The sequence below is a fragment of the Gopherus flavomarginatus genome, chromosome 7 (assembly GCF_025201925.1).
Source record: "Gopherus flavomarginatus isolate rGopFla2 chromosome 7, rGopFla2.mat.asm, whole genome shotgun sequence".
Lineage (NCBI taxonomy): Eukaryota > Metazoa > Chordata > Testudines > Testudinidae > Gopherus > Gopherus flavomarginatus.
In genome coordinates this window covers 99,429,135-99,451,937 of record NC_066623.1, presented here as the reverse complement: position 1 = coordinate 99,451,937, position 22,803 = coordinate 99,429,135, and the positions used below count along the sequence as shown (strand labels likewise).

The window sequence follows — 22,803 nt, the reverse complement described above, 5'->3', positions numbered from 1 at the left end:
CAAATAACATTGATCTCTCAGATAAGTATGATAACACTTCTCACAAGGTATCAGAGGGCTAGGTAGCCCTGTTAGTCTGGATGTGTAAAAGCAGCAAAGAGTCCTGTGACACCTTATAGACTAACAGACGTATTGGAGCATGAGCTTTGGTGGGTGAATACCCACTTCGCCAGATACATGTAGTGGAAATTTCCAGAGGCAGGTATATATATGCAAGCAAGAATCAGGCTGGAGATAACGAGGTTAGTTCTAATCAGGGAGGATGAGGCCCTCTTCTAGCAGTTGAGGGGTGAACATCAAGGAAGGAGAAACTGCTTTTGTAGTTGGCAAGCCATTCACGGTCTTTGTTTAATCCTGAGCTGATGGTGTCAAATTTGCAGATGAACTGAAGCTCAGCAGTTTTTCTTCGAAGTCTGGTCCTGAAGGTTTTTTGCTGCAGGATGGCTACCTTTAAATCTCCTGTTGTGTGTCCAGGGAGGTTGAAGTGTTCTCCTACAGGTTTTTGTATATTGCCATTCCTAATATTTGATTTGTGTCCATTTATCCTTTTCCATAGGGACTGTCCAGTTTGGCCGATGTACATAGCAGAGGGGCATTGCTGGCATATGATGGTGTATATTACATTGGTGGAGGTGCAGGTGAATGAACCGGTGATGGTGTGGCTGATCTGGTTAGGTCCTGTGATTGTGTCACTGGTGTAGATATGTGGGCAGAGTTGGCATCGAGGTTTGTTGCATGGATTGGTTTCTGAGTTAGAGTTACTATGGTGCGGTGTGTAGTTACTGGTGAGAATATGCTTTAGGTTGGCGGGTTGTCTGTGGGCGAGGACTGGCTGGACTCCCTGGACACACAATAGCAGATTTAAAGGTAGCCATCCTGCAGCAAAAAACCTTCAGGACCAGACTTTGAAGAAAAACTGCTGAGCTTCATCCGCAAATTTGACACCATCAGCTCAGGATTAAACAAAGACTGTGAATGGCTAGCCAACTACAAAAGCAGTTTCTCCTCCCTTGGTGTTCACCCCTCAACTGCTAGAAGAAGGCCTCATCCTCCCTGATTGAACTAATCTCGTTATCTCCAGCCTGATTCTTGCTTGCATATATATACCTGCCTCTGGAAATTTCCACTACCTGCATCGGACGAAGTAGGTATTCACCCACCAGCGCTCATGCTCCAATACATCTGTTAGTCTATAAGGTGTCACAGGACTCTTTGCTACTTCTCACAAGGAGATCTCTAAGTGCTTTGCAATTATTCTAACATATTTAGCCTCACACCATCCCTCCAAGTAGGATTATCCTCATTTTACAGATAGCAAAGTGAGGTATAGAGAGGACAAGTCATTTACCCAAGGTCACACATACCATCTAGTGCAAGAAATTGAACCCAGGTTGCCTAAGTCTTAGATTTCTGCCCAAACCACTGGGTCATTCTTCCTCTCTAGAAAGTTGGGTTGCTGGCCATTCTAACTTGAGAGTGCATTCTCCCCGCTGGGTTCAGATTACAGACATTTTGAAAGAATCCTGAAATACCTTTTGGTGTACACACAACATCATTGTACTGTGACTCTTACATTTTACAACTTTTGATTTAGTCAAGTAACAAGCCAAAAGGTCCATTTTTCTGCATTTTCTTTTCATTTTATTACATCCATTCTGCCCCCTGCCCCTTTGTTTTGTCCATTTGCATCTTTAAGTGATGGAGCTGTCTTTATTTGTCACATAGCACCTAGCACAATGGGTCTTGATCCTTTCACTAGGTGCGGCTGTAATACAAATTACCAATAATAGCCACGTAATGTTGCACACTGATGACTGGATACACTTTGTGCTTGCCTAGCAGTTCTTCATCTAAGATCTCAGCATGCTTTAGAAAGGGGAAGTATTGTTATTCCCATTTTATGGATTAAACATAGAATCATAGAACTGGAAGGGACCTCGAGAGGTCATCTAGTCCAGTCCGCTGCACTCATGGCAGGACTAATTATCTAGACCATTCCTGACAGGTGTTTATCTAATCTGCTCTTAAAAATCTCCAGTGATGGAGATTGCACAACCACCCTAGGCAATTTATTCCAGTGCTTAACCACACTGACAGGACGTTTTTCCTAATGTCCAACCTAATCCTCCATTGGTGCAATTTAAGCACATTGCTTCTTGTCCTATCCTCAGAGGTTAAGAAAAACAGTTTATCTTCCTCCTCCTTGTAACAGCCTTTTATATACTTGAAAATTGTTATGTCTCGTTTCAGTTTTCTCTTTTCCAGACTAAACAAACCCAATTTTTTCAATCTTACCTCATAGGTCATGTTTTCTAGACCTTTCATCATTTATGTTGCTCTTCTCTGGACTCTCTCCAATTTGTCCACATCCTCCCTGAAATGTGGTGCCCAGAACTGGACACAGTATTCCAACTGAGGCCTAATCAGAGCAGAAGAATTACTTCATGTGTCTTGCTTACAACACTCCTGCTAATACATCCCAGAATGATGTCTGCTTTTTTGGCAACAGTTACACTGTTGACTCATATGTAGCTTGTGGTCCACTAAGATCCCCAGATCCCTTTCCGCAGTACTGCTGCCTAGGCAGTCATTTCCCATTTTGTATGTGTGCAATTGATTGTTCCTTCCTAAGTGAAATACTTTGCATTTATCCTTATTGAATTTCATCCTATTTACTTCAGACCATTTCTCCAGTTTGTCCAGATCATTTTGAATTTTAATTCTATCCTCCAAAGCACTTACAACCCCTCCCAGTTTGGTATCGTCCCCAAACAATGCCATTATCTACATCATCAATGAAGATATTGAACAGAACCAGACCTGAACTGATCCCTGCAGGACCCCACTCATTAAGCCCTTCCAGCATGACTATGAACCACTGATAATTACTCTCTAAGAATGGTTTTCCAACCAGTTTTGCACCCACCTTATAGTAGCTCCATCTAGGTTGCATCTCCATAGTTTATTTATGAGATCATTTGAGACAGTATCAAAAGCTTTACTAAAGTCAAGGTAAACCACATCTACCACTTCCCCCTACCCACAGGGCTTGTGACCCTGTCAAAGAAAGCTATCAGGTTCGTTTGACATGATTTGTTTTTGACAAATCCATGCTGACTGTTACTTATCACCTTATTATCTTCTAGATCAGGCAAACTATGGCTTACAGGCCGGATGCAGCTTGCCAGCCGTTTTAATCTGGCCCTCAAACTCCCACTGGGGAGGGGGATCTGGGGCTTGCTATGCTCCAGCGGGAGAGCAGGATCTGGAGCCGCTCCACACAGCTCCCAGAAGCAGCGGCATGGCCCTGCTCTGGATCCTACGCATAGGAGCAGCTAGGGGGCTCTGATCTGCATGCTGTCCCCACCCCAAGTGCCACCCCCACAGCTCCCATTGGCTGGGAACTGCGTCCAATGGGAATTGCAGGAGTGGCGCCTGTGGACTGCCTGGCCGCGGTTCCGCATAGGAGGCGGAGGGGGGACATGGTTGCTGCTTCTGAGGTGCAAATGGTGTTCTCGTCCATCCTCCCAGTGGAAGGAAAAGGCCAGGTAGAGACAGTCGAATCATGGAAGTCAATGAATGGCCACGCAGGTGGTGTCAGAGAGAAGGCTTTGGATTCTCTGACCATCGGATGGTGTTCCAAGAAGAAGGACTGCTAGGCAGAGACAGGCTCCACCTAACAAAGAAAGGGAAGAGCATCTTCACAAGCAGGCTGGCTAACCTAGTGAGGAGGGCATTGAACTAGGTTCACCAGGGAAAGGAGACCAAAGCCCTGTGGTGAGGAAGTGGGTTACCAGGAGGAAGCATGAGCAGGAGAGCGCAAGAGGGGAGGACTCCTGTCTCATACTGAGACAGCAGGATGATCAGCTTGTTATCTTAAGTGCCTATACACAAATGCAAGAAGCCTGGGAAACAAGCAGGGAGAACTGGAAGTCCTGGCACAGCCCAGGAATTATCATGTGATTGGAATAACAGAGACTTGGTGGGATAACTCACATGACTGGAGTACTGTCATGGATGGATATAAACTGTTGAGGAAGGACAGGCAGGGCAGAAAAGTAGGGGAGTTGCATTGTATGTAAGAGAGCAGTATGACTGCTCAGAGCTCCAGTATGAAACTGCAGAAAAACCTGAGGGTCTCTGGATTGTTTAGAAGTGTGAGCAACAAGGGTGATGTTGTGGTGGGAGTCTGCTATAGACCACCAGACCAGGGGGGATGAAGTGGACGAGGCTTTCTTTAGGTAACTAACGGAAGTTACTAGATCTCAGGCCCTGGTTGTTATGGGGGACTTCAGTCACCCTGATATCTGCTGGGAGAGCAATACAGCAGTGCACAGACAATCCAGGAAGTTTTTGGAAAGCGTAGGGGACAATTTCCTGGTGCAAGTGCTGGAGGAACCAACTAGGGACACAGCTCTTCTTGACCTACTGCTCAAAAACAGGGAAGAATTAGTAGGGGAAACAAAAGTGGATGGGAACCTGGGAGGCAGTGACCATGATACGGTTGAGTTCAGGATCCTGACACAAGGAAGAAAGGAGAGCAGCAGAATATGGACCCTGGACTTCAGAGGGAACTGATGAGCAGGATCCCCTGGGAAAATAACATGAGGGGGAAAGGAGTCCAGGAGAGCTGGCTGTATTTTAAAGAATCCTTAATGAGGTTGCAGGAACAAACCATCCCGATGTGTAGAAAGAATAGTAAATATGGCAGGCGACCAGCTTGGCTTAACAGTAAAATCCTTGCTGATCTTAAACACAAAAAAGAAGCTTACAAGAAGTGGAAGACTGGACAAATAACCAAGGAGGAGTATAAAAATATTGCTCAGGCATGCAGGAGTGAAATCGGGACGGCCAAATCACACTTGAAGTTGCAGCTAGCAAGGAATGTTAAGAGTAACAAGAAGAGTTTCTATAGATATGTTAGCAACAAGAAGGTGGTCAGGGAAACTGCGGGCCCCTTACTGAATGGGGGAGGCAACCTAGTGACAGAGAATGTGGAAAAAGCTGAAGTACTCTGCTTTTTTTGCCTCTGTCTTCACAAACAAGGTCAGCTCCCAGACTACTGCACTAGGCAGCACAGTATGGGGAGAAGGTGACCAGCTCTCTGTGGAGAAAGAAGTGGTTCAGGACTATTTAGACAAGCTGGACGAGCACAAGTCCATGTGGCCAGATGCACTGCATCTGAGGGTGCTAAAGGAGTTGGCTGATGTGATTGCAGAGCCATTGGCCATTATCTTTGAAAACTCATGGCGATCGGGGGAAGTCCCAAATGACTGGAAAAAGGCTACTGTAGCGCCCATCTTTAAAAAAGGGAAGGAGGAGGATCCGGGGAACTACAGGCCAGTCAGCCTCACCTCAGTCCCTGGAAAAATCATGAAGCAGGTCCTCAAGGAATCAATTTTGAAGCACTTAGAGGAGAGGAAAGTGATCAGGAACAGTCAGCATGGATTCACCAAGGGCAAGTCATGCCTGACCAACCTAATTTCCTTCTATGATGAGATAACTGGCTCTGTAGATGAGGGGAAAGCAGTGGACGTGTTATTCCTTGATTTTAGCAAAGCTTTAGATATGGTGTCCCACAGTATTCTTGCCAGCAAGTTAAAGAAGTATGGGCTGGATGAATAGACTACAAGCTGAATAGAAAGCTGGCTAGATCATTGGGCTCAACGGGTAGTGATCAATGGTTCCATGTCTAGTTGGCAGCCAGTATCAAGTGGAGTACCCCAAGGTTCAGTCCTGGGGCCGGTTTTGTTCAATATCTTCATTAATGATCTGGAGGATGGCGTGGATTGCACCCTCAGCAAGTCTGCGGATGACACTAAACTGGGAGGAGTGGTAGATACGTTGGAGGATGGGGATAGGATACAGAGGGACCTAGACAAATTAGAGGATTGGGCAAAAAAAAATCTGATGAGGTTCAACAAGGACAAGTGCAGAGTCCTGCACTCAGGACAGAAGAATCCCATGCACTGCTACAAACTAGGGACTGACTGGCTAGGCAGCAGTTCTGCAGAAAAGGACCTAGGGGATGAGAAGCTGGACAGTGGACGAGAAGCTGGATATGGGCACAGTGTGCCCTTGTTGCCAAGAAGGCTAACAGCATTTTGGGCTGTATAAGTAGGGGCATTGCCAGCAAGTCATGGGACGTGATCATTCCCCTCTATTCGACATTGGTGAGGCCTCATCTGAAGTACTGTGTCCAGTTTTGGGCAAGAAGGATGTGGAAAAAATGGAAAGAGTCCAGCAGAGGGCAACAACAATGATTAGGGGGCTGGAGCACATGATTTATGAGGAGAGGCTGAGGGAACTGGGATTATTATTTAGTCTTCAGAAGAGAAGAATGAGGGGGGATTTGATAGCTGCTTTCAACTACCTGAAAGGGGGTTCCAAAGAGGATGAATCTAGACTATTCTCAGTGGTAGCAGATGACAGAACAAGGAGTAATGGTCTCAAATTGCAGTGGGGGAAGTTTAGGTTGGATATTAGGAAAAACTTTTTCACTCAGAGAGTGGTGAAACACTGGAATGGGTTACCTAGGGAATCTCCATCCGTAGAGGTTTTTAATTTCAGACTTGACAAAGCCCTGCTTGGGATGATTTAGTTGGGGATTGGTCCTGCTTTGAACAGGGGGTTGGACTAGATGACCTCATGAGATTCCTTCCAACCCTGATATCCTATGATTCTGGGAACTGCTTGAGGTAAGCACCACCCAGAGCCTATGCCTCTGAGCCTCTCCCTGAACCCCAACCCCCTGCCCCAGCCCTGATCCTCCTCCTCCTGCCCTCCATTCCCCTTAATCCTAGCCTGGAGCACCCTCCTGCACCCTAAACTCCTCAACCTCAGACCCACTCCAGAGCCTGCACCTCCAGATGGGGCCCTCCCCCTCTCCCCTCCTGACCCTATTCCCCATCCCGGAGCCCCTTCCTGCACCCTGAACTCCTAATTTCTGGCCCGACCCCAGAACCCGCACCCCCAACCAGAGCCCTCAACCCCTCCCACACCCCAACACCAATTTTGTGAGCATTCATGGCCCACCATACAATTTCTATTCCAAGATGTGGCCCTCAGGCCAAAAAGTTTGCCCATCCCTGTTCTAGATGTTTGCCATAATTAAGTCACACCTTGATTGCCATGACATCACGAGACCATTTTTTTCGCTTTAAGAAGTAATAGCCACTCAAAGCTAAGAGAAACTGGTCTAAATCTGATGTGTTGGCTCAATACTTCATTCCAGTAAATTTATGTGGCTCTAATACACATTAATTTCACTTTATGTGGCTTCAGTTCCAGTTCATGTAGAATCGCATTCCCTGAGTTTGGTTTCAAACAACGAATCTACCAAGTTTCACCTGGTTTTGAACTTGAACCATGAAAATTTTGCATGGTTTTTATAATGAAACAGTAAACAGATCCAGGTTCTTTCCCTTTAACAAACCTTTTGTTGAATGCTGCTGTTATTATTTGCATTGCCTAGGGGCCCCAGTCATAGACTAGAACCCATTATGCTAAGTGCTGTACAAACACCGTCCAAAAAGACAGGCCCTGCCTAAAAGGGCTTACGGTCTAAGTACAAGACAAGAGCCAACAGATAGATATAGACAAATGGGGGAGTCCAAGCCAACAATGAGTCATGATAGGCAGTGGTCTTTGCACAGTAGCAGCCTAATCATTGTCACTGGCCTATGAATTTTAAGTTTGCGATTAAACCAGTTAAATTTCGCTTAGTATAGCATTTGCAAAAAACTGAAACCACCTCTAGTATTTGCGACAAGGCGAAAGCCAAAGCACATACTGAACAAATGGCTTTAACTGGAGAATGGAGGGCTTTGTGGAGACAGCAGGAGTAGCTGAGAAGAGAGTTGCTGGGCTGCAAAACAGATGCCCTGTCTCCACAAGGGAAATCTTCTAAAATATTTTCACTGTTGCTAACACTGTTCCTGCTCACCATGTTTAGTGTAGGCTAAATTGTAATAGAGCCTAAATACCTTGTCAGCTGCCCATCTTCTAAGGCTCCTAATGATGTTAACACCAGTGATGACAAGGTCATGGTGAATGGACTCTGACTCCATTAGGGCTAATGGGCTAGATCAGTGGTCCTCAAACTTTTTTTCTCATGGACCACTTGAAAATAGGTGAGGTTCTCAGTGGACCACTTAATGATCTTTCCAAATGTTTGTACTGTTAGCTAACTATTGTAAAGCACTTTGGATAAAAGCACTATATTAAAAAAAACACTAATAATAAACATTTTTTGTTCTACAAATAAAAGCACACAACTCATATTTTAATATCAGTCGTCTAACCTTTCTAATGCGATGGAAGTGCCCTCTCTCCCCTGCCGTGGCAGCCCCCGAGCTGAGGCTGGGAAGGAGAGGGGTCTCTCCCCAGCAGCCACAGCCCTGCAGCTGGGGAAAGTCACCTTTTTCTCTGGCCATTGCAGCCCTGCATGTCCCAAATTCCCTCCACCCCCTCTTCTCACCCCACTGCTCCCTCCCATTTACCCTCTATTCCCTCCAAGGCCACCATCTCACCTTTCATGTGCGTCTTCTCCAGTGTCCAGGCACCTAATTAGTGGAACCATGCCTGGGTGGGTGGTCCTTCATTTTTTCATGTGGCCGCCCAGGCGTGCACCTTAGAGGGAAGTTTTCACGGACCACCTGAGTGGAGCCTGCAGACCACTGGTAGTCCACGGACCAGAGTCTGACAACCTGGGCAAGATTCTATGCTGCATCTCAGTAGGCAGAGCCTGAAGCAGTACGCAAAGATGGCTTTATGCCACCTTTGCACAGCCTAGATTCTGAGCTGTTGTAGGGGTTGTAATGGACCCACTATAAATTAGAAGAGTCCAGGGGCAGCCTTACTTAAGCTGGCTATGGACTTCTCTGAAGCCCAGAATCCCTATAGTACTGCGTGCTAAGACCATGTCCCCTCTTACCCTGATCTGTCTCCTCCCAGCTGTGCTGCTCCAGCAGTTCACCTTGGCCTGTGTCTGCGAGGAGGATGGAGAGCATCTCACAAGGCTCCTATGCCAGGGGAATGCTCCTCTACATCCTTTATGCTACAGCTATAGCAGCATATAGCCCCTGGAGTAGTGGTCGGAAGCACTCCTTCCAGCAGCCGACGGTGGGCCCTATGTGCGAGTGGATGCTGACCCATGACCAGTTAAATAAGACACTCGGGTGGTTTTGCATTGCTCAGATGAACACCTTCGGGCCCATCCTCGACAACCAGCAGTACGCGAGAGACTGCGACAACGCGTACACCATGAAGTCCATCATGGGGGACACCACTCAGGACTGGGTGGGCTGGGCACGAGTGGTTATCAAGACCCACTGACCAAGGCCCCTTCAGGCCAAACATTGTGAGACTTACACCAGTGGAAAGAGAAGATTTTTATCACTACCGCAGGGGACACAGTACATGGATCTAGTCCTGTAACTTACTGAGAGACTGGGCTTTAGAATTATGATGATATTGCATTCAGAAAAGCTAATACTGATGATTCAGAGGTTTCTAAGATTCTGATTATAACTCTTCTTTCCTTCTGAATGCCGAACTATTGAACTCATAGTAACAAAAGAACCTGGCTTGGCCTACAGGGACGTGAAAAATAGTCCTAATTTTTTTAAACTTTGTAAATATAGATTAAAAACTTTTAACAGAAAAATTTTTTTAGAATTTGTGGTATATAGTGAATACTTAATAATATGGGGTATAATTTTCAAAAGCACCTAAGTCCCATTGACTTTTATTGAGGCTTAGATTCCTAAGTCACTTTTGAAAATGGTACTTCAACAGAAAAATTAAGTAAGTCCCATTTTCAAAAGAGACCTTAGGAAGTTAGGAATCTAAGTCTCAATGGAAGTTAATGGGACATAGGATCCTAGCTCAGTTTTGAAAATTTTTACCTGTTGTGTAAAGATTTTATGAATGATTACTCATCAGGATGGCTTCACTTGTAGAACTTGAGTAATGTGGCTTTCCCAAATAAAACCTTTAAAGTACACCATCATGCAGTGTATTTGCAATGGTATATTACCTTTAATATATTCTTTATGCATTGTTTCTGATTATATTTTCCCTTCTCACTGTAGATCTAACTTGATCATTTGATAAAGTTTGTATTAACAATTATAGCTCACACTCTGTGCTGTTCTTCCAAGATGTGCCTTACTGTGGTGTACAACGCAAGGGGGATGGACTGCAAAAGTAGCTTTAAGTCACATTTGCATACATTTGATTCTGAGCTCCATGTCCAAGGTCCCTTGTAGCACTGAGTCAGCTCTGCACAGGGAAATTGCATCCACGATGCACTGTAAAATACAGAATTCAGGAGCTTCTCTAATTTACCATGTCCCTCTTCCATGCTTTCTATTAGCTATTTGCACAGCAGCTGATAAATGAGAATCCCTGTCACTAAATGTATTGGATAGAGCTGGGCAAATATTCCCCCCCCCCGCCCCATTTTACTTATTTATTTATTGGAAAATAGTGAAGTCACACCAAAAACTGCCTTTTTCAGGGCACCAAAACTATTCACAAACTTGCATGAATTTGGTGAATAGTTTTGGCTAGAAAAAAGCCTGGAAATGTCTAAATATTTTTTGAACAAACCATTTTGACGTTTTGTTTTGAAATGACCTTTTCAAAATGGAATGTTGATTCAAAAGGTTACATTCGACCCATATTACATTTGGGGTGGTTTGGGCAAGAAAAAAAAAATCAGCTTTAGTTCAAAAAGAACCAAATTTGGGAAGGGAGGTGGATAGGTTTTTCTTTTTAAAAAAAAAATAAATTATTTTGTTTTCATTTTGTTCAAGCAGGTAAATATCCATACGTTGCAAAGTATAGAAGTAATAATAGAGATGATAAAATCCTGATTTCATGTTATCAAATGTGTAAGATCTGCCCACATAGAGAAGAATATATATTTAAAGTTTCCAAGCTATAAAATGAATAAAATGAATATAGTCTTGTAGCTAATGTAGATTAAACTATTATTTATATTCCCTCAGTGTAGAATTATCCATTGTAGATTGATAGGCTCTCTCCATACATTTGGTCTAAATATGAAAAAAATCTCTCAACCCAGTGAGCCTCAACAAGCAAATATCAGAAAAATAATAGAAACATTTCTTGTTACTTTCCAGATTGTTGCTGCCCAGCAACAAACTACCACATCAGTGCCAATGAATTTAAATCATATCAGATGGGTGAGGCTGGTAGAAATGTATACATGACCTTGTAAGGAAGACCAACAGATACTGTAGATTGACTGTCTCAACATTTTTCAGTGCATGGAACATTAACCAACAGAATGAAGGGAAAACTGAAGATCTGTAAGAAAAGGTGCAGTCTCTTTTCTAGTATGCTCCCAATAACAGCAAACACTAACATTCATGTTATCAACAAATCTTTTTTCCACACTACTGACAGGCAGACTGACTAATCTTCTGGTTCAGAACCATAAACTCTGAATTCTAATCCTAGTGCTGTCACTGACTTGCTGTGTGAGTCACAACCTCTCTGCCTCAATTTCCTCATCTCTGAAACTGGAGATAATCTTTATTTGAAAAGGTGGTGTGGAAATAATTTGCTAAATTTTATATATTGCTTTTGAAAATATAAAGTGGTATGTAAGAGCTAAGTAGTACTGTTATCCTGCAACCATTATTGGAATAGTGCAGGGGTCGGCAACCTACAGCACACGTGCCACCTTTGGCACGCGAGCCAATTTTGCCTGGCATGAGGCTGCCAGCCAGGGTCCCGGCCGCCGGTCCCGCTCAGCACACAGCCGGCTGAGTGAACAGAACTCCAGGCTGGCAGGAGGCTGAGTGGGCCCAGCAGCCGGGAACCCAGACAGGTGGCAGGCGCGCCCCCCAAATCCCCCCTCACCATGCTCGGGTTCTGAGGCTCCCGGGAGTGTGAGCCGCTGGGGCGCAGGGCCTTGAGCCTGCTGTGGAAGGGGCAGCGGCAGCAGCTCACACTCCCGGGAGCCGCAGAGCCCAAGCGCAGTGAGGAGGGAGCTGGGGGTCGCACGGGGACCGCCGCCCGCATGCATCCACTGCAGGAGCCCCCCTTGGGGCGGGGCACTGGGCCACAGCCCGGGCAGGCGCGCCCCCCGCTTTCCCCCTCACGCGCTCGGGTTCAGCGGCTACCAGAAGCGTGAGCTGCCGCCGCCGCTGCCCCTTCTGCAGCTCCCCGCCCCGGCTGCCTCAGCACTCCATGTGGAGTTTTGCCTCCATGTGGAGCCAGCGTCTGACCAGCATGGGCCTAGTAAGGGGAGTCTTGGGGTGCCGTCAGGGAGCAGGGGGAGGTTTGGAAGGATTGGGAGTTCTGGGGGTCCTGTCAGGAGGCGGGGAGTGGTTGGATGGGATGTGGGAGTCCCCGGGAGTCTGTCTGGGGGCAGGGGTGTGAATAAGGGTTGGGACAGTCAGGGGATGGGGGTAGGATCCTAGGGGGGCAGTTAGGGTGGGGGGTCTCAGGAGAGGCAGTCAGGGGACAAGGAGAAGGGAGGCTTAGGTAGGGGGTGGGGTTCTGGGGGGCAGTTAGATGCAGGGGTCCCAGGAGGGGGCAGTCAGGGAACAAGGAGCAGGGGGGGTTGGGGGTTCTGACCAGGGCAATCGGGGTGCAAAGTGGGAGGGAGTGGATGGGAATCAGGCTAGGGCAGGGATCTCCCCTCTTCTTTGATTGTTGAAATATGGTAACCCTAGGCGAGAGGGGAGCCGGGGGGGTGCATGGAGGTTGGCGCCCACATACATCCACTGCAGCCTGCAGGAGCCCCCAGAGGGAGCCCTGGGCCGTAGCCTGGGCAGGAGGGGCAAGGGGGGGCGCAGCTGCTCCCCGCTAGTGGCACTGCTGCCTTTGCAGGGCTGCTGCCCCCCTGCACCGCGCCGGCTCCTCCATGGCTGGAGCTCGCTGCTACCGCAAGCGGGACACTCTGGCTCTCCTGTGCCTCTGGAAGGCGGCTCCTCCCTGCCGAGCTGCTGCAGTGGCCCAAGCCTGGCAAAGCCAGTGAGTGGACTCAGGGCGGGGGCCATCTGGGTGGGGTGGGGAGGGCTCGCGGGGGGGCTGTGCACCCTCCAGGGGAGTTCAGAAGGTGGGGAGGGGGGAACCTGGTCTGGGGAGCAGCCCCTGGGCATGGCTGGCCCCTGGGGTCTATAAAGGCTCGTTGGGATTTGCTCCCTCAATGAACCGATGTGCAGGGCAGGGGCGCAAGGTGGAAGTTTTGCCTAGGATGCAAAATATCCTTGCACTGGCCCTGCCCCAGGGGGTGCATGCCCACTGCAAGTCAAGTGCTGCAACTTGATTTTCTTGGTTGGTGTGAGGCAGTTGAAATAGTTTGCAGCCAATTATTTAAGCATAAAACTAACAATGATTTCATTTTCAAATGAACGCAGCTAGTTATAAAATCTGTACTAACATGACTGTAAATAGGAGTTATTCATAGGGACATAGATGTTCAAGATGGAGAGACACTGGATGACCTAGCCCATATATCCATGTTCCAGTGCAGGATTATTGCCAGCGATAGATAGATAGATAGATAGATAGATAGATAGATAGATAGATAGATAGATATGTAAAATGGCAGAGATGTGGAACCTCTCCCACTCCACCAATCAGCAGCAAGGCTTTGAAGGCTAAAACTACTCTGGAGCCTCATTGGCTGGGGATGGGCAAATAGGAGTAGCTGACCTCCCCACATCCCAGAGTCCTGGTTGGCAAGAGATCTGGCAGCACCTAGGAAGCCAGGGAGCTATGCCCCCCACTATTTAACATATGTTTCTTATGTGCTGTGGGAAAGACATGATCATACTGCTAATGGCCAAGATGCACTATGAGATCGGATCAGATGCATTCCTAGATATCCACGGCAATCCTGGATAATCATGTAATGAAAACTGCATTAAGTTTACATTTTTGCTCAGTAGATATCATATTACTTCTATCTTACAGCCTGTTCATGGTGTTTGTTAGGTTTTCTAAAAATATATTTTTTATAAAACATTAAAAAACCATCATTTTATATGGTAGCTCGTAGATGGGGAAACATTTACCTCCCTTCAAAGTTGTTTGTTATTATTTATTTTGTTGACACCTTCTCTCAAGGAGATTTAAAATTTAGGGTTACAACAGTTAAAATATTCATTACAGATAAACAAAGATGATTCAATTGTGATGTTACAGAATTGCAAGTTACAGTTCAATAATAATAGTGCAGTATTAATAGTGGAGTATACACAATAAAATTATAAATGCAAGTGACGTACAATACATGAAGTGCAAAAATAAAATGAAGACCCAAAGTTTAGAACTAAAGTTGTTGGGTTTTTTGTTTGTTCATATTATAATATACCTTAAATATTATAATGTGGCTACATTTTGTATTCCAGTTATTTATGTTACAGCTGTACTCTACAGGATATTTAAGTAATACTTTAATTCCCCTGCCACATTGGCCTGGCCCCCCCCCCCCCCACACACTTCTATAAAAGTTCTGGCACCTTTGGCTGGTAGGAAATACCACTCCTCCTTGCCACTGCCAATTCTCCACTGATTAGATTGCCAATCGAGAAGGGACCATGCAGCCTGCAGCCGGGAGTGCATGTTGCCACTGCAAGGATACAGCAGGTTGAGATTTCTCCACTAAAGAATCAGCCACTGTCTCAACGGAAGGAGGAGCCTTAGTCTGGGACAAAGTAGCCAAGACTGGGGCAAGCAAGATTGTTTTTGATTGATGGAGCTTGAGTTCCTTGTAGGCATCTGGGATTTCTGTATCATACCCACTGACTGTTTTTAGCAATCTCAGTGGGATTCTGTATAGACTAATAAAGCTGTTGGGAGAAAGCTGTGCCTTGGACTGATTCTTGGGTGAATTCCTGCCTCCCTGAAGGCAGAGAAGAGAGTCACCAGCACAAAGAATTAGACTGAAATGGATGTTACGGGAAAATGAGTTTCACACAGTCTAGGCCCAAACACCTGCTGACCTAACATATAATCCATAAAAGGCACACACTGAATCTAAAACCCCAGAATGAGGTTCAAAGAGGGCTCCAGTTAGTACTGGAACAAATTAATTAGGAAGATTGTGGAATCTCCATCATTAGAAGATTTTAAGAGCAGGTTAGATAAACACCTGTCAGGGTTGGTCTAACTCAGGGATCAGCAACCTTTCAGAAGTGGTGTGCCGAGTCTTCATTTATTCACTCTAATTTAAGGTTTCGCATGTCAGTAATACATTTTAACTTTTTTAGAAGGTCTCTTTCTATAAGTCTATAATATATAACTAAACTATTGTTGTATGTAAAGTAAATAAGGTTTTAAAATGTTTAAGAAGCTTCATTTAAAATTAAAATAAAATGCAGAGCCCCCGGACCAGTGGCCAGGACCCGGGCAGTGTGATTACCACTGAAAATCAGCTCATGTGCCACCTTCGGCACGCGTGCCATAGGTTGCCTTCCCCTGTTTAGCCAATACTTAGTCCTGGCTCAGTGCAAGGGATTGGACTGGATGACCTATTGAGGTCCCTTCCAGTCCTACATTTCTATGATTTTTTATTAAATAAAGCCAATCTAGATTCTACCATTAAGGTTTTAAAAACTACCAAAGACAACATACATGGATAGTCTTTAGGCCTCATATATGTTGCAACCATAACTTCATCGGGGCCCCCAATTACAACTTTGTTGAAGTGTTGTTGGGACCTAAGTGTCCCTACAACTAGTTTAAAACTCTGAAACAGCCAAAGCTTTAGCCTGGTTATGCTAGATAAGCCCTAATGCACTACAGCTCTTATCCAAATTATAATAAGAGTAAGGGAAAACCCTTGGTGTAACTAGCGTTCCTGACTCTGTTTATAGTTGTAATGTAAACAGAGCCTTCAATTTAATTCACTTCATGGACCTCCTGTGTAAAGAGTGCATAAGTGAGCAAACAATTTCTATATTCTGGACTAGACTTCAGCAATAAACAGGCATTGCTAGAAACCTTAAATTAAATTAAAATAGCCCAGTGGTATGGTCACAAAGACAAATGTTCTGATAAGATTGGCACAGGATTAAAAAGAGTGAATCCTGGCCACACTGGACAATGGGAGACATTTAGGGACATAATACTGGGAGGGACTGACTGGAACATCAAGTCCAGCCCCCGCTGTTGCACACAACCCCATCATATAATCCCATTCATAACTTTATCAAGCTCCATTTTAAAACTAGGTAGGTTGTTTGCCCCACTACCATTGTTCCAGAACCTCGCTCCTTCTAATTATGTACTATATCTGACCCAGGGCTTTCCATGGGGAAAGGCATGCGCAATAGTACTACCAACATCTTAACTAATCTGCGATTTTCAAATAAGCCCTCTCCATTAAGTGAAGATACATGGAATATATCAATAACCTCTTCCAATCATCAAGACTTGAGGTGCTGGGGGCCTTGACATACCCAGGATGCAACATTATCCAAAAGTTACTCCAGTATAGGGGCTGAACTTGTAGTGAGAAGATGAGTTGGAATTAGACTGCTGAAGAGATGAGAGCTTTTGAGGTGAAACAAAGTGAGGGAATAGGATAAAGAGAGAACAGTAGAGAAAGGAGGAATAGGAAAATAGGAACGAGAGAGGTGAAAGAAAGAACCAAAAATATAATCAGATCTTTTCTCTGTCTTCCTAGGCATTTGTACAATGCGTAGCATAATAAAGCCATTATTCTGACTAGGGCTTTTGGGAGTTGCCATAATATAATCTACTTAATATTTAAAAAGAACCAGAATGAGAGGATAGAAAAGGGAAGAAGGAGAAAGTAGTACAGGAATGAAAAGGAGAAGATACAGGAGGAGAGGGAAAGGGAACAAGAAAGAAATGGCTTGCTATAGCAGTAACTCCTCCTGTCAGGCAATATTTCATAGGCAAGAATGACTTGAAATGTGATAAAAGAGGTAACACTGTTGCATTTTTTGGGGACAACAACGTTAATGTTACTTTTGTACAAACACACTGCAATATCTAGACCAAATACAGCAACTTTGAGGGACACTGTAGACTGACTCACCTCAGTTGTTTTTGCCTACAATACTTTTTAAAATGCCTGTATATCTTCTTTAACTGCTCTGTTGATCTTGGGAGTGGGAGAAAACTATCAACTCATGACATCAAGGGCTAAAATGCTAGATGGGGGAAATCCAAACTTCTCTGCTGGGAAATTTAGTAACAGCAAATTCAGGGAATGACCAATCAATTCTATATATCTCAAAGTTATAGTTAGGTTCAACCTATGTGTCCATATACTGAAGGTTCACAGACTGACTATATCGAAGAATATTGATAAATTTATGACACTGCAGCAATTCTACTGCACTGACGGCCTTCTGCACTCAGGTGTAGTGGGAGGGAAGAGAAGTAACTCAGCTATTCACTGAGGTATCTGTCCACTAGCCAGATACATATTTTAAAATAAGTGACTACATTTTGTTATCTTTATTTTCTGAACTTTTTAGAGAAGTTTTACTTGGTTCTTATCACAGTAGGTGAGTGATGTTCTGCCAATAATAATGATGAGTCATCAGGCTTGTTACCTATGCTGTCTAACTCTTGCACAACCTTCAAAGCACTTTGCAAACACCAGTTAGGAAAGGTATTAAATAATAATTGATATTGTCTTTATTAGCCTATTTATTCAATTCTGTCTGCCATTACTGCTTGTTCTATTATTCTTACATAAAGTCCCTCAAAGAAAACACACTTTCCACTGATAATATGTCCAGCATAACCCAAAGTGCAAATAATAGAAATATTTCATTGCAAATTAAGAGAGCCATCTACTGGCAACTAGGTGAAACCTTTTAAACTCATTAAGGGCCAAATCTTATCGCCTAACTCATGCAAGTAATTTCATTCAAGTGAATGGACTACACATGAGCAAAGTAAACTGGATAGTAAGGATCTTTGAATGTTTTGTGTTCCCATTACATCTCTCAGCTCTATCTTGCTCCTTTTAAAGGTAGTTATATTAATAGGCACAAGAAGGTAAGTGATTCAGCAAGTCAGCGACAGAGCTGGGAACAGAACCTAGGCTTCCTGCCTCCCTGTCCCTTGCAGTAACTATTAGGCTCACACAAGCACTGAAGATCAAGACGTTTAGATGGCGAAGGGTGTTCTTTACCTCTCTGAACTTTCTCCCATCAATACAATAAGTCAGGGACACTCATTAGTTCTGAATATCAAAGAAAATCATAATAAGAAATTGTGGTGCAAAGCAAGCATCTTTCTAAATCAATGGTTCCCAACCTGTGAGGCTCAAAAAGGGATCATGATTCCTCTCTGAGGCAGGTACAGCGGTTCCAGTTCCATCTCATCTTAGATGTCACTAAGGTGATGAAAAAACAGAGCGGGACTCTGAGCTCCTACCCTAGTCCCCATGAGACTAGGCGAAGAAGTTGTTGACACTAGAGCAGTGCGGCTGGAGTAACTGCTAGACTCCTGCCCCTACTGCAAAAGCTCTCCTTTGGAGTGGCAGGAAGAAGATCTAAAACCAAAACTGCATTGGCCTCTTCTGCAGCCTATATAAGGCTAGTGAAGTATAGAGCATCTCCCTTAACTTTTAATCTTGTATTTGTCACAAGTTTACTATGACTTGTTCTTGCCTGCTAATATAAAAAAGCAATATACACTTAAATTATGTTTTCTATCAACAGATTTTAAATATTTACTTGCTGGTATTGCATAATTTAGCACTATTGGAGCTGGGAAGTCGTTTGTATGGAAGTTCATGCTATTACAGTGCTAAAAGTATAAACTCCCTCTGTGACTTTTGTGTGAAGTTTGCTATATGCAAGACATTTTCTCCAATCTCTCCCCTACAGAAAGGCTCTCAACCTTTCCAGACTACTGAACCCCTTTCAGGAGTCTGATTTTTCTTGTGTATCCCCAACTTTCATCTCACTTTAGAACTATTTGCTTACAAAATCAGACATAAAAATATGTGTCGCAGCACATTATTACTGACTCTCTCATGTTTACCATATAATTATAAAATAAATCAATTGGAATATAAATATTGTACTTACATTCCAGTGTATCGTAAATAGAGCGGTACAAACAAGAGGTTGTCTGTATGAAATTTTAGTTTGTACTGATTTCACCTGCTGTAAAGTACCCCTGGTTGAGAACCACTGATTTAGTGTACGTGAAGCAAACTAATTCCACGTATATTGTTATTTATGGTTGCCTTGTGTAATTATTTTGTAATCAAAGCCTTATTTTGCATGATCTGACAGATGCACAAAGCAGAAAATAAATATTTTCATTCTCTTAACCTGGGTGACCTAGGGATTAATAGTGTATATCCAGATGGCATATTGGTGTCCTATCAAATTAAAACACAGTTATTAGATTTAATTTTAGGGAGGTGCAGGCAACTAATGTCAGGCAAGGGAATAGTCATTTTATTTGATATATTGAACAACTCTTTGTTCTTATGTTGGTAAATTCTGGCCACCCCAGCTGCTCTGAACTCCGTATGCAAGACCATACATTAACAGACAAGTACCCTAATCTGTCTTTGTATCTGAAAATAAAAACAAAGATTAAACTCTAAAAACATATTTTCAAATTAGGTTATAAACCATTAAGGGCAGGGATCTTGTTTTCCTCTCTTTGTCCAGTGCCTACCACAGTGGACCCTCACTCCTGATTGGGCCTTTGACAGCTTAGTTCAGCAAACAACAATATATAAGACTACAATCCTGTTTTGATTATTTAAACATTTTATCATTTTTTTCTGGCAGACAAACACATGCAGTATAAATTACTTCCAGTCCTTCCTCATCTCTTTCTTGAGCTAAAAAAGGACAACAAAGAATTGTATGCTGCAGGTGCAACAGAAAAATAGAAGCTAGCTCTTTTATAACATTTTTAATCAGTTTCTCTCAAAGCTCTTTTGCTATGATTATCCCCATTTTACCGATAGAGAAACTGAGGCAGAGAAAGGCAGTGACTTGCCCTACCAATCTGCATGGTCAGTGGTAGGCAGAAATGGAACCCAGGACACCTGCATTCGCTCTCCACTGGGTGTATGGTACTTTCATGCTTCATGTGATGTAGCATTTCTCTTGTGTGATTGTAACAAATGTGTGTCTAGAGAGAACTTGGGGATCTTTTGCTCTAAAACAGCTCCAATAACATGAGACAAGTAAAATATCTATGGAGTATATTAGCACTGAGTCGCATTTCCCTATGTAGGTAAGCTGATATGGTCGTATGTTTGTAAGGAGATCTGACATTTCATAGAATCATAAAAATTTAGGACTGGAAGGGACATCAATAAGTCATCTAGTCCATTCCTCTGCACTGAGACAGGACTAAGTATTATCTAGACCATCCCTGTCTAACTTTTCTTTAAAAATGTCCAATGACACAGATTCCACAGCCTCCATAGGTAATCTGTTCGAGTTCTTAATTATTCTTATAGTCACAACCTTTTTCCTAATGTCTAACCCAGGGGTTGGCAACCTTCTAAAGAAGAACCATTTTTGAAATTTTGTCTTTGACCAAAATATTTTGAGACACGCATCACATGCAAAGTGTTGGGGTGCAGGAGGGGGTGAGGGCTGTGGGAGAGAGTTTGGTGCAGGAGGGAGCTCCAAGATGTTGCAGAGTGTTAGCGTGCAGGAGAGGGTGAGGGGTGTGGGCTCTGGGAGGGAGTTTGGTGCAGGAGGGGGTTCCAGTGATTCCCTACACCCCCCCCCCCGAATTTCCCCAACACCCCATCCCCCAGTTTTGTGAGCTAGTTACATACCAATTCAGTTACTGTTTGGAAATCTGAATTTAAACTGAAACATTAAAACATACTTTAAAAGCTTATACAGTGTATGATAAAATATGTGTATCTGAAAAAGTATAATAGATTTGAAAAATATGAACACAGACTACCTTCCTTGCTTCCTTATACAGCTGTTTTTTATGATGCCAGTGCATTCATTTTGGTGATGTTGGCCAACCTAATAATTTCAAATGATGATTTGTAACAAAGTCTAAATGAGCGCTCCCTGACAGCTAGTGAAGAGCTGGGGCTGCAGGGAAAGGCTTCAGGGCCAGATTATAAAAGTTTATTAGAAAATGTTTAAAAATAAACGATAGAGAGAGTTTGAAAAGTCAGTTATTGATCATCGGGGGTAGCATACAGAGTATAGGGGGATGCTAGTAGTTTGGTATTGAAACAGCACATAGCATATACAGTCTGCCATGTTCCCAATGCGGGGTGTACGGTGGGTGAGACCAAGATACAGTCAGGAAACAGTGGAGGTACATTGCTCATACGTACAGGTTACAGACAGGTTACATTCACACCTAATCTACCTAGGTATCCAGCAAACAGAGCTGTGTTGTCCAAGTGATAGATTTTGGCGGGGGTTGGGTTACAAACCACTTGAATGTGGGGGGAATGGGGGATGAAATGTTGTTCTTATTGTATGAGTAAAGGGCAGTAAAACTGTAGCATGTGATGATTTGAAGACATCAAGAGAGAGGGTGGGGACCTGTCCCTCTCCACTGTTTAAAGACAGAGCTGATTAGGCTCCATAGATAGTCTTTTGTTCTGTTAAGTGACCACTGCAGCTGAAATCACTGACAATCAGGTCTAAGTGCTTAGTCCTGTTGTGGGGACAGTGTTCCTGTGGGTACAGTGTTTTTGTGTAAGAGACAACCCAGACTGCACTAGCAGCGAGCGAGGTTCCCGCACTGAGAGATCAGCTGAAATCACCGAGAGCTGGTGGAACCTCAAGAGACCAACTCGCAGAGGTCACGGTGGCAGGTGGCAGCTGAAGGTGACTGTGCAGGGCCATTGGCAACAGAGCGGTGGAGTGAACGGTGGCACAACAAACAGATGTGGCCAGAGCAAACAGCAAGCAGCTGGAGGAACAAGCAAAGTGCCGTCTTGTCCCTCACCTGGAAGGTGTACTCACGTGAAAGCACCTCTGAACTCTGAGTCTCCACTGACCAAGGACAACACCAGTGAGTGGAGTGCGGTGGAGCGAAAAGTAAGGGGCATGTTAAATAAACATTTGTTTGTTGGACTATATTTTAGTTACTTTGCTCCAGAATGCTAGATTTGTGACTGGGAATGGAAACTTATATAAATATGTTTCCTAGTAGGCCAAGTTTTTTAAAATGCATTATTTGCCAAGGTTGTTATCTCACATTGTTGCTATCTTGGGAGGTCATTATATTGGGGAGTTTCTGTACTAAACATTTTTATTATTATAATTAATTTTTACATAAGAATGGTCAGACTGGGTCAGACCAATGGTCCATATAGCCCAGCACTCTGTCTTACAACAGTGGTCAAAGCCAGGTGCTTCAGAGGGAATGAACAGAACAGGTAATCATCAAGTGACGATCCCCTGTTGCCCATTCCCAGCTTCTGGCAAACAGGCTATGGTATTGCATCCTTCCCCATCCTGGCTAATAGCCACAGATGGACCTGTTCTCCAGGAATTTATTTAGTTCTTTTTATAATCCTGTTATAGTTTTGGTCTTCACAGCATCCCCTGGCAAAGAGTTCCCTGGGTTGACTTTATATTGTGTGAAGAAGTACTTCCTTTTGTTTTTTTAAAACCTGCTACCTATTAATTTCATTGTGTGACTGCTAGTTCTTCTGCTATGTGAAGGATTAAATAAAATTTCCTTATTCACTTTCTTCACACCAGTCAAGATTTTGCAGATCTTTATCATATCCCCATTAGTCATCTCTTTTCTAAGCTGTAAATTCCCAGTCATTTTGATCTCTCCTCCTCTTTCATACCT

General features: G+C 43.9%; 1 protein-coding gene across 11 annotated transcripts in view; it reads right to left on the bottom strand.

Moving 5' to 3' along the window:
* The window catches only part of DOCK7 (dedicator of cytokinesis 7), a 172,798-nt gene that overhangs the window by 146,606 nt on the left and 3,389 nt on the right, over window positions 1–22,803 (bottom strand). The window lies entirely within an intron of this gene.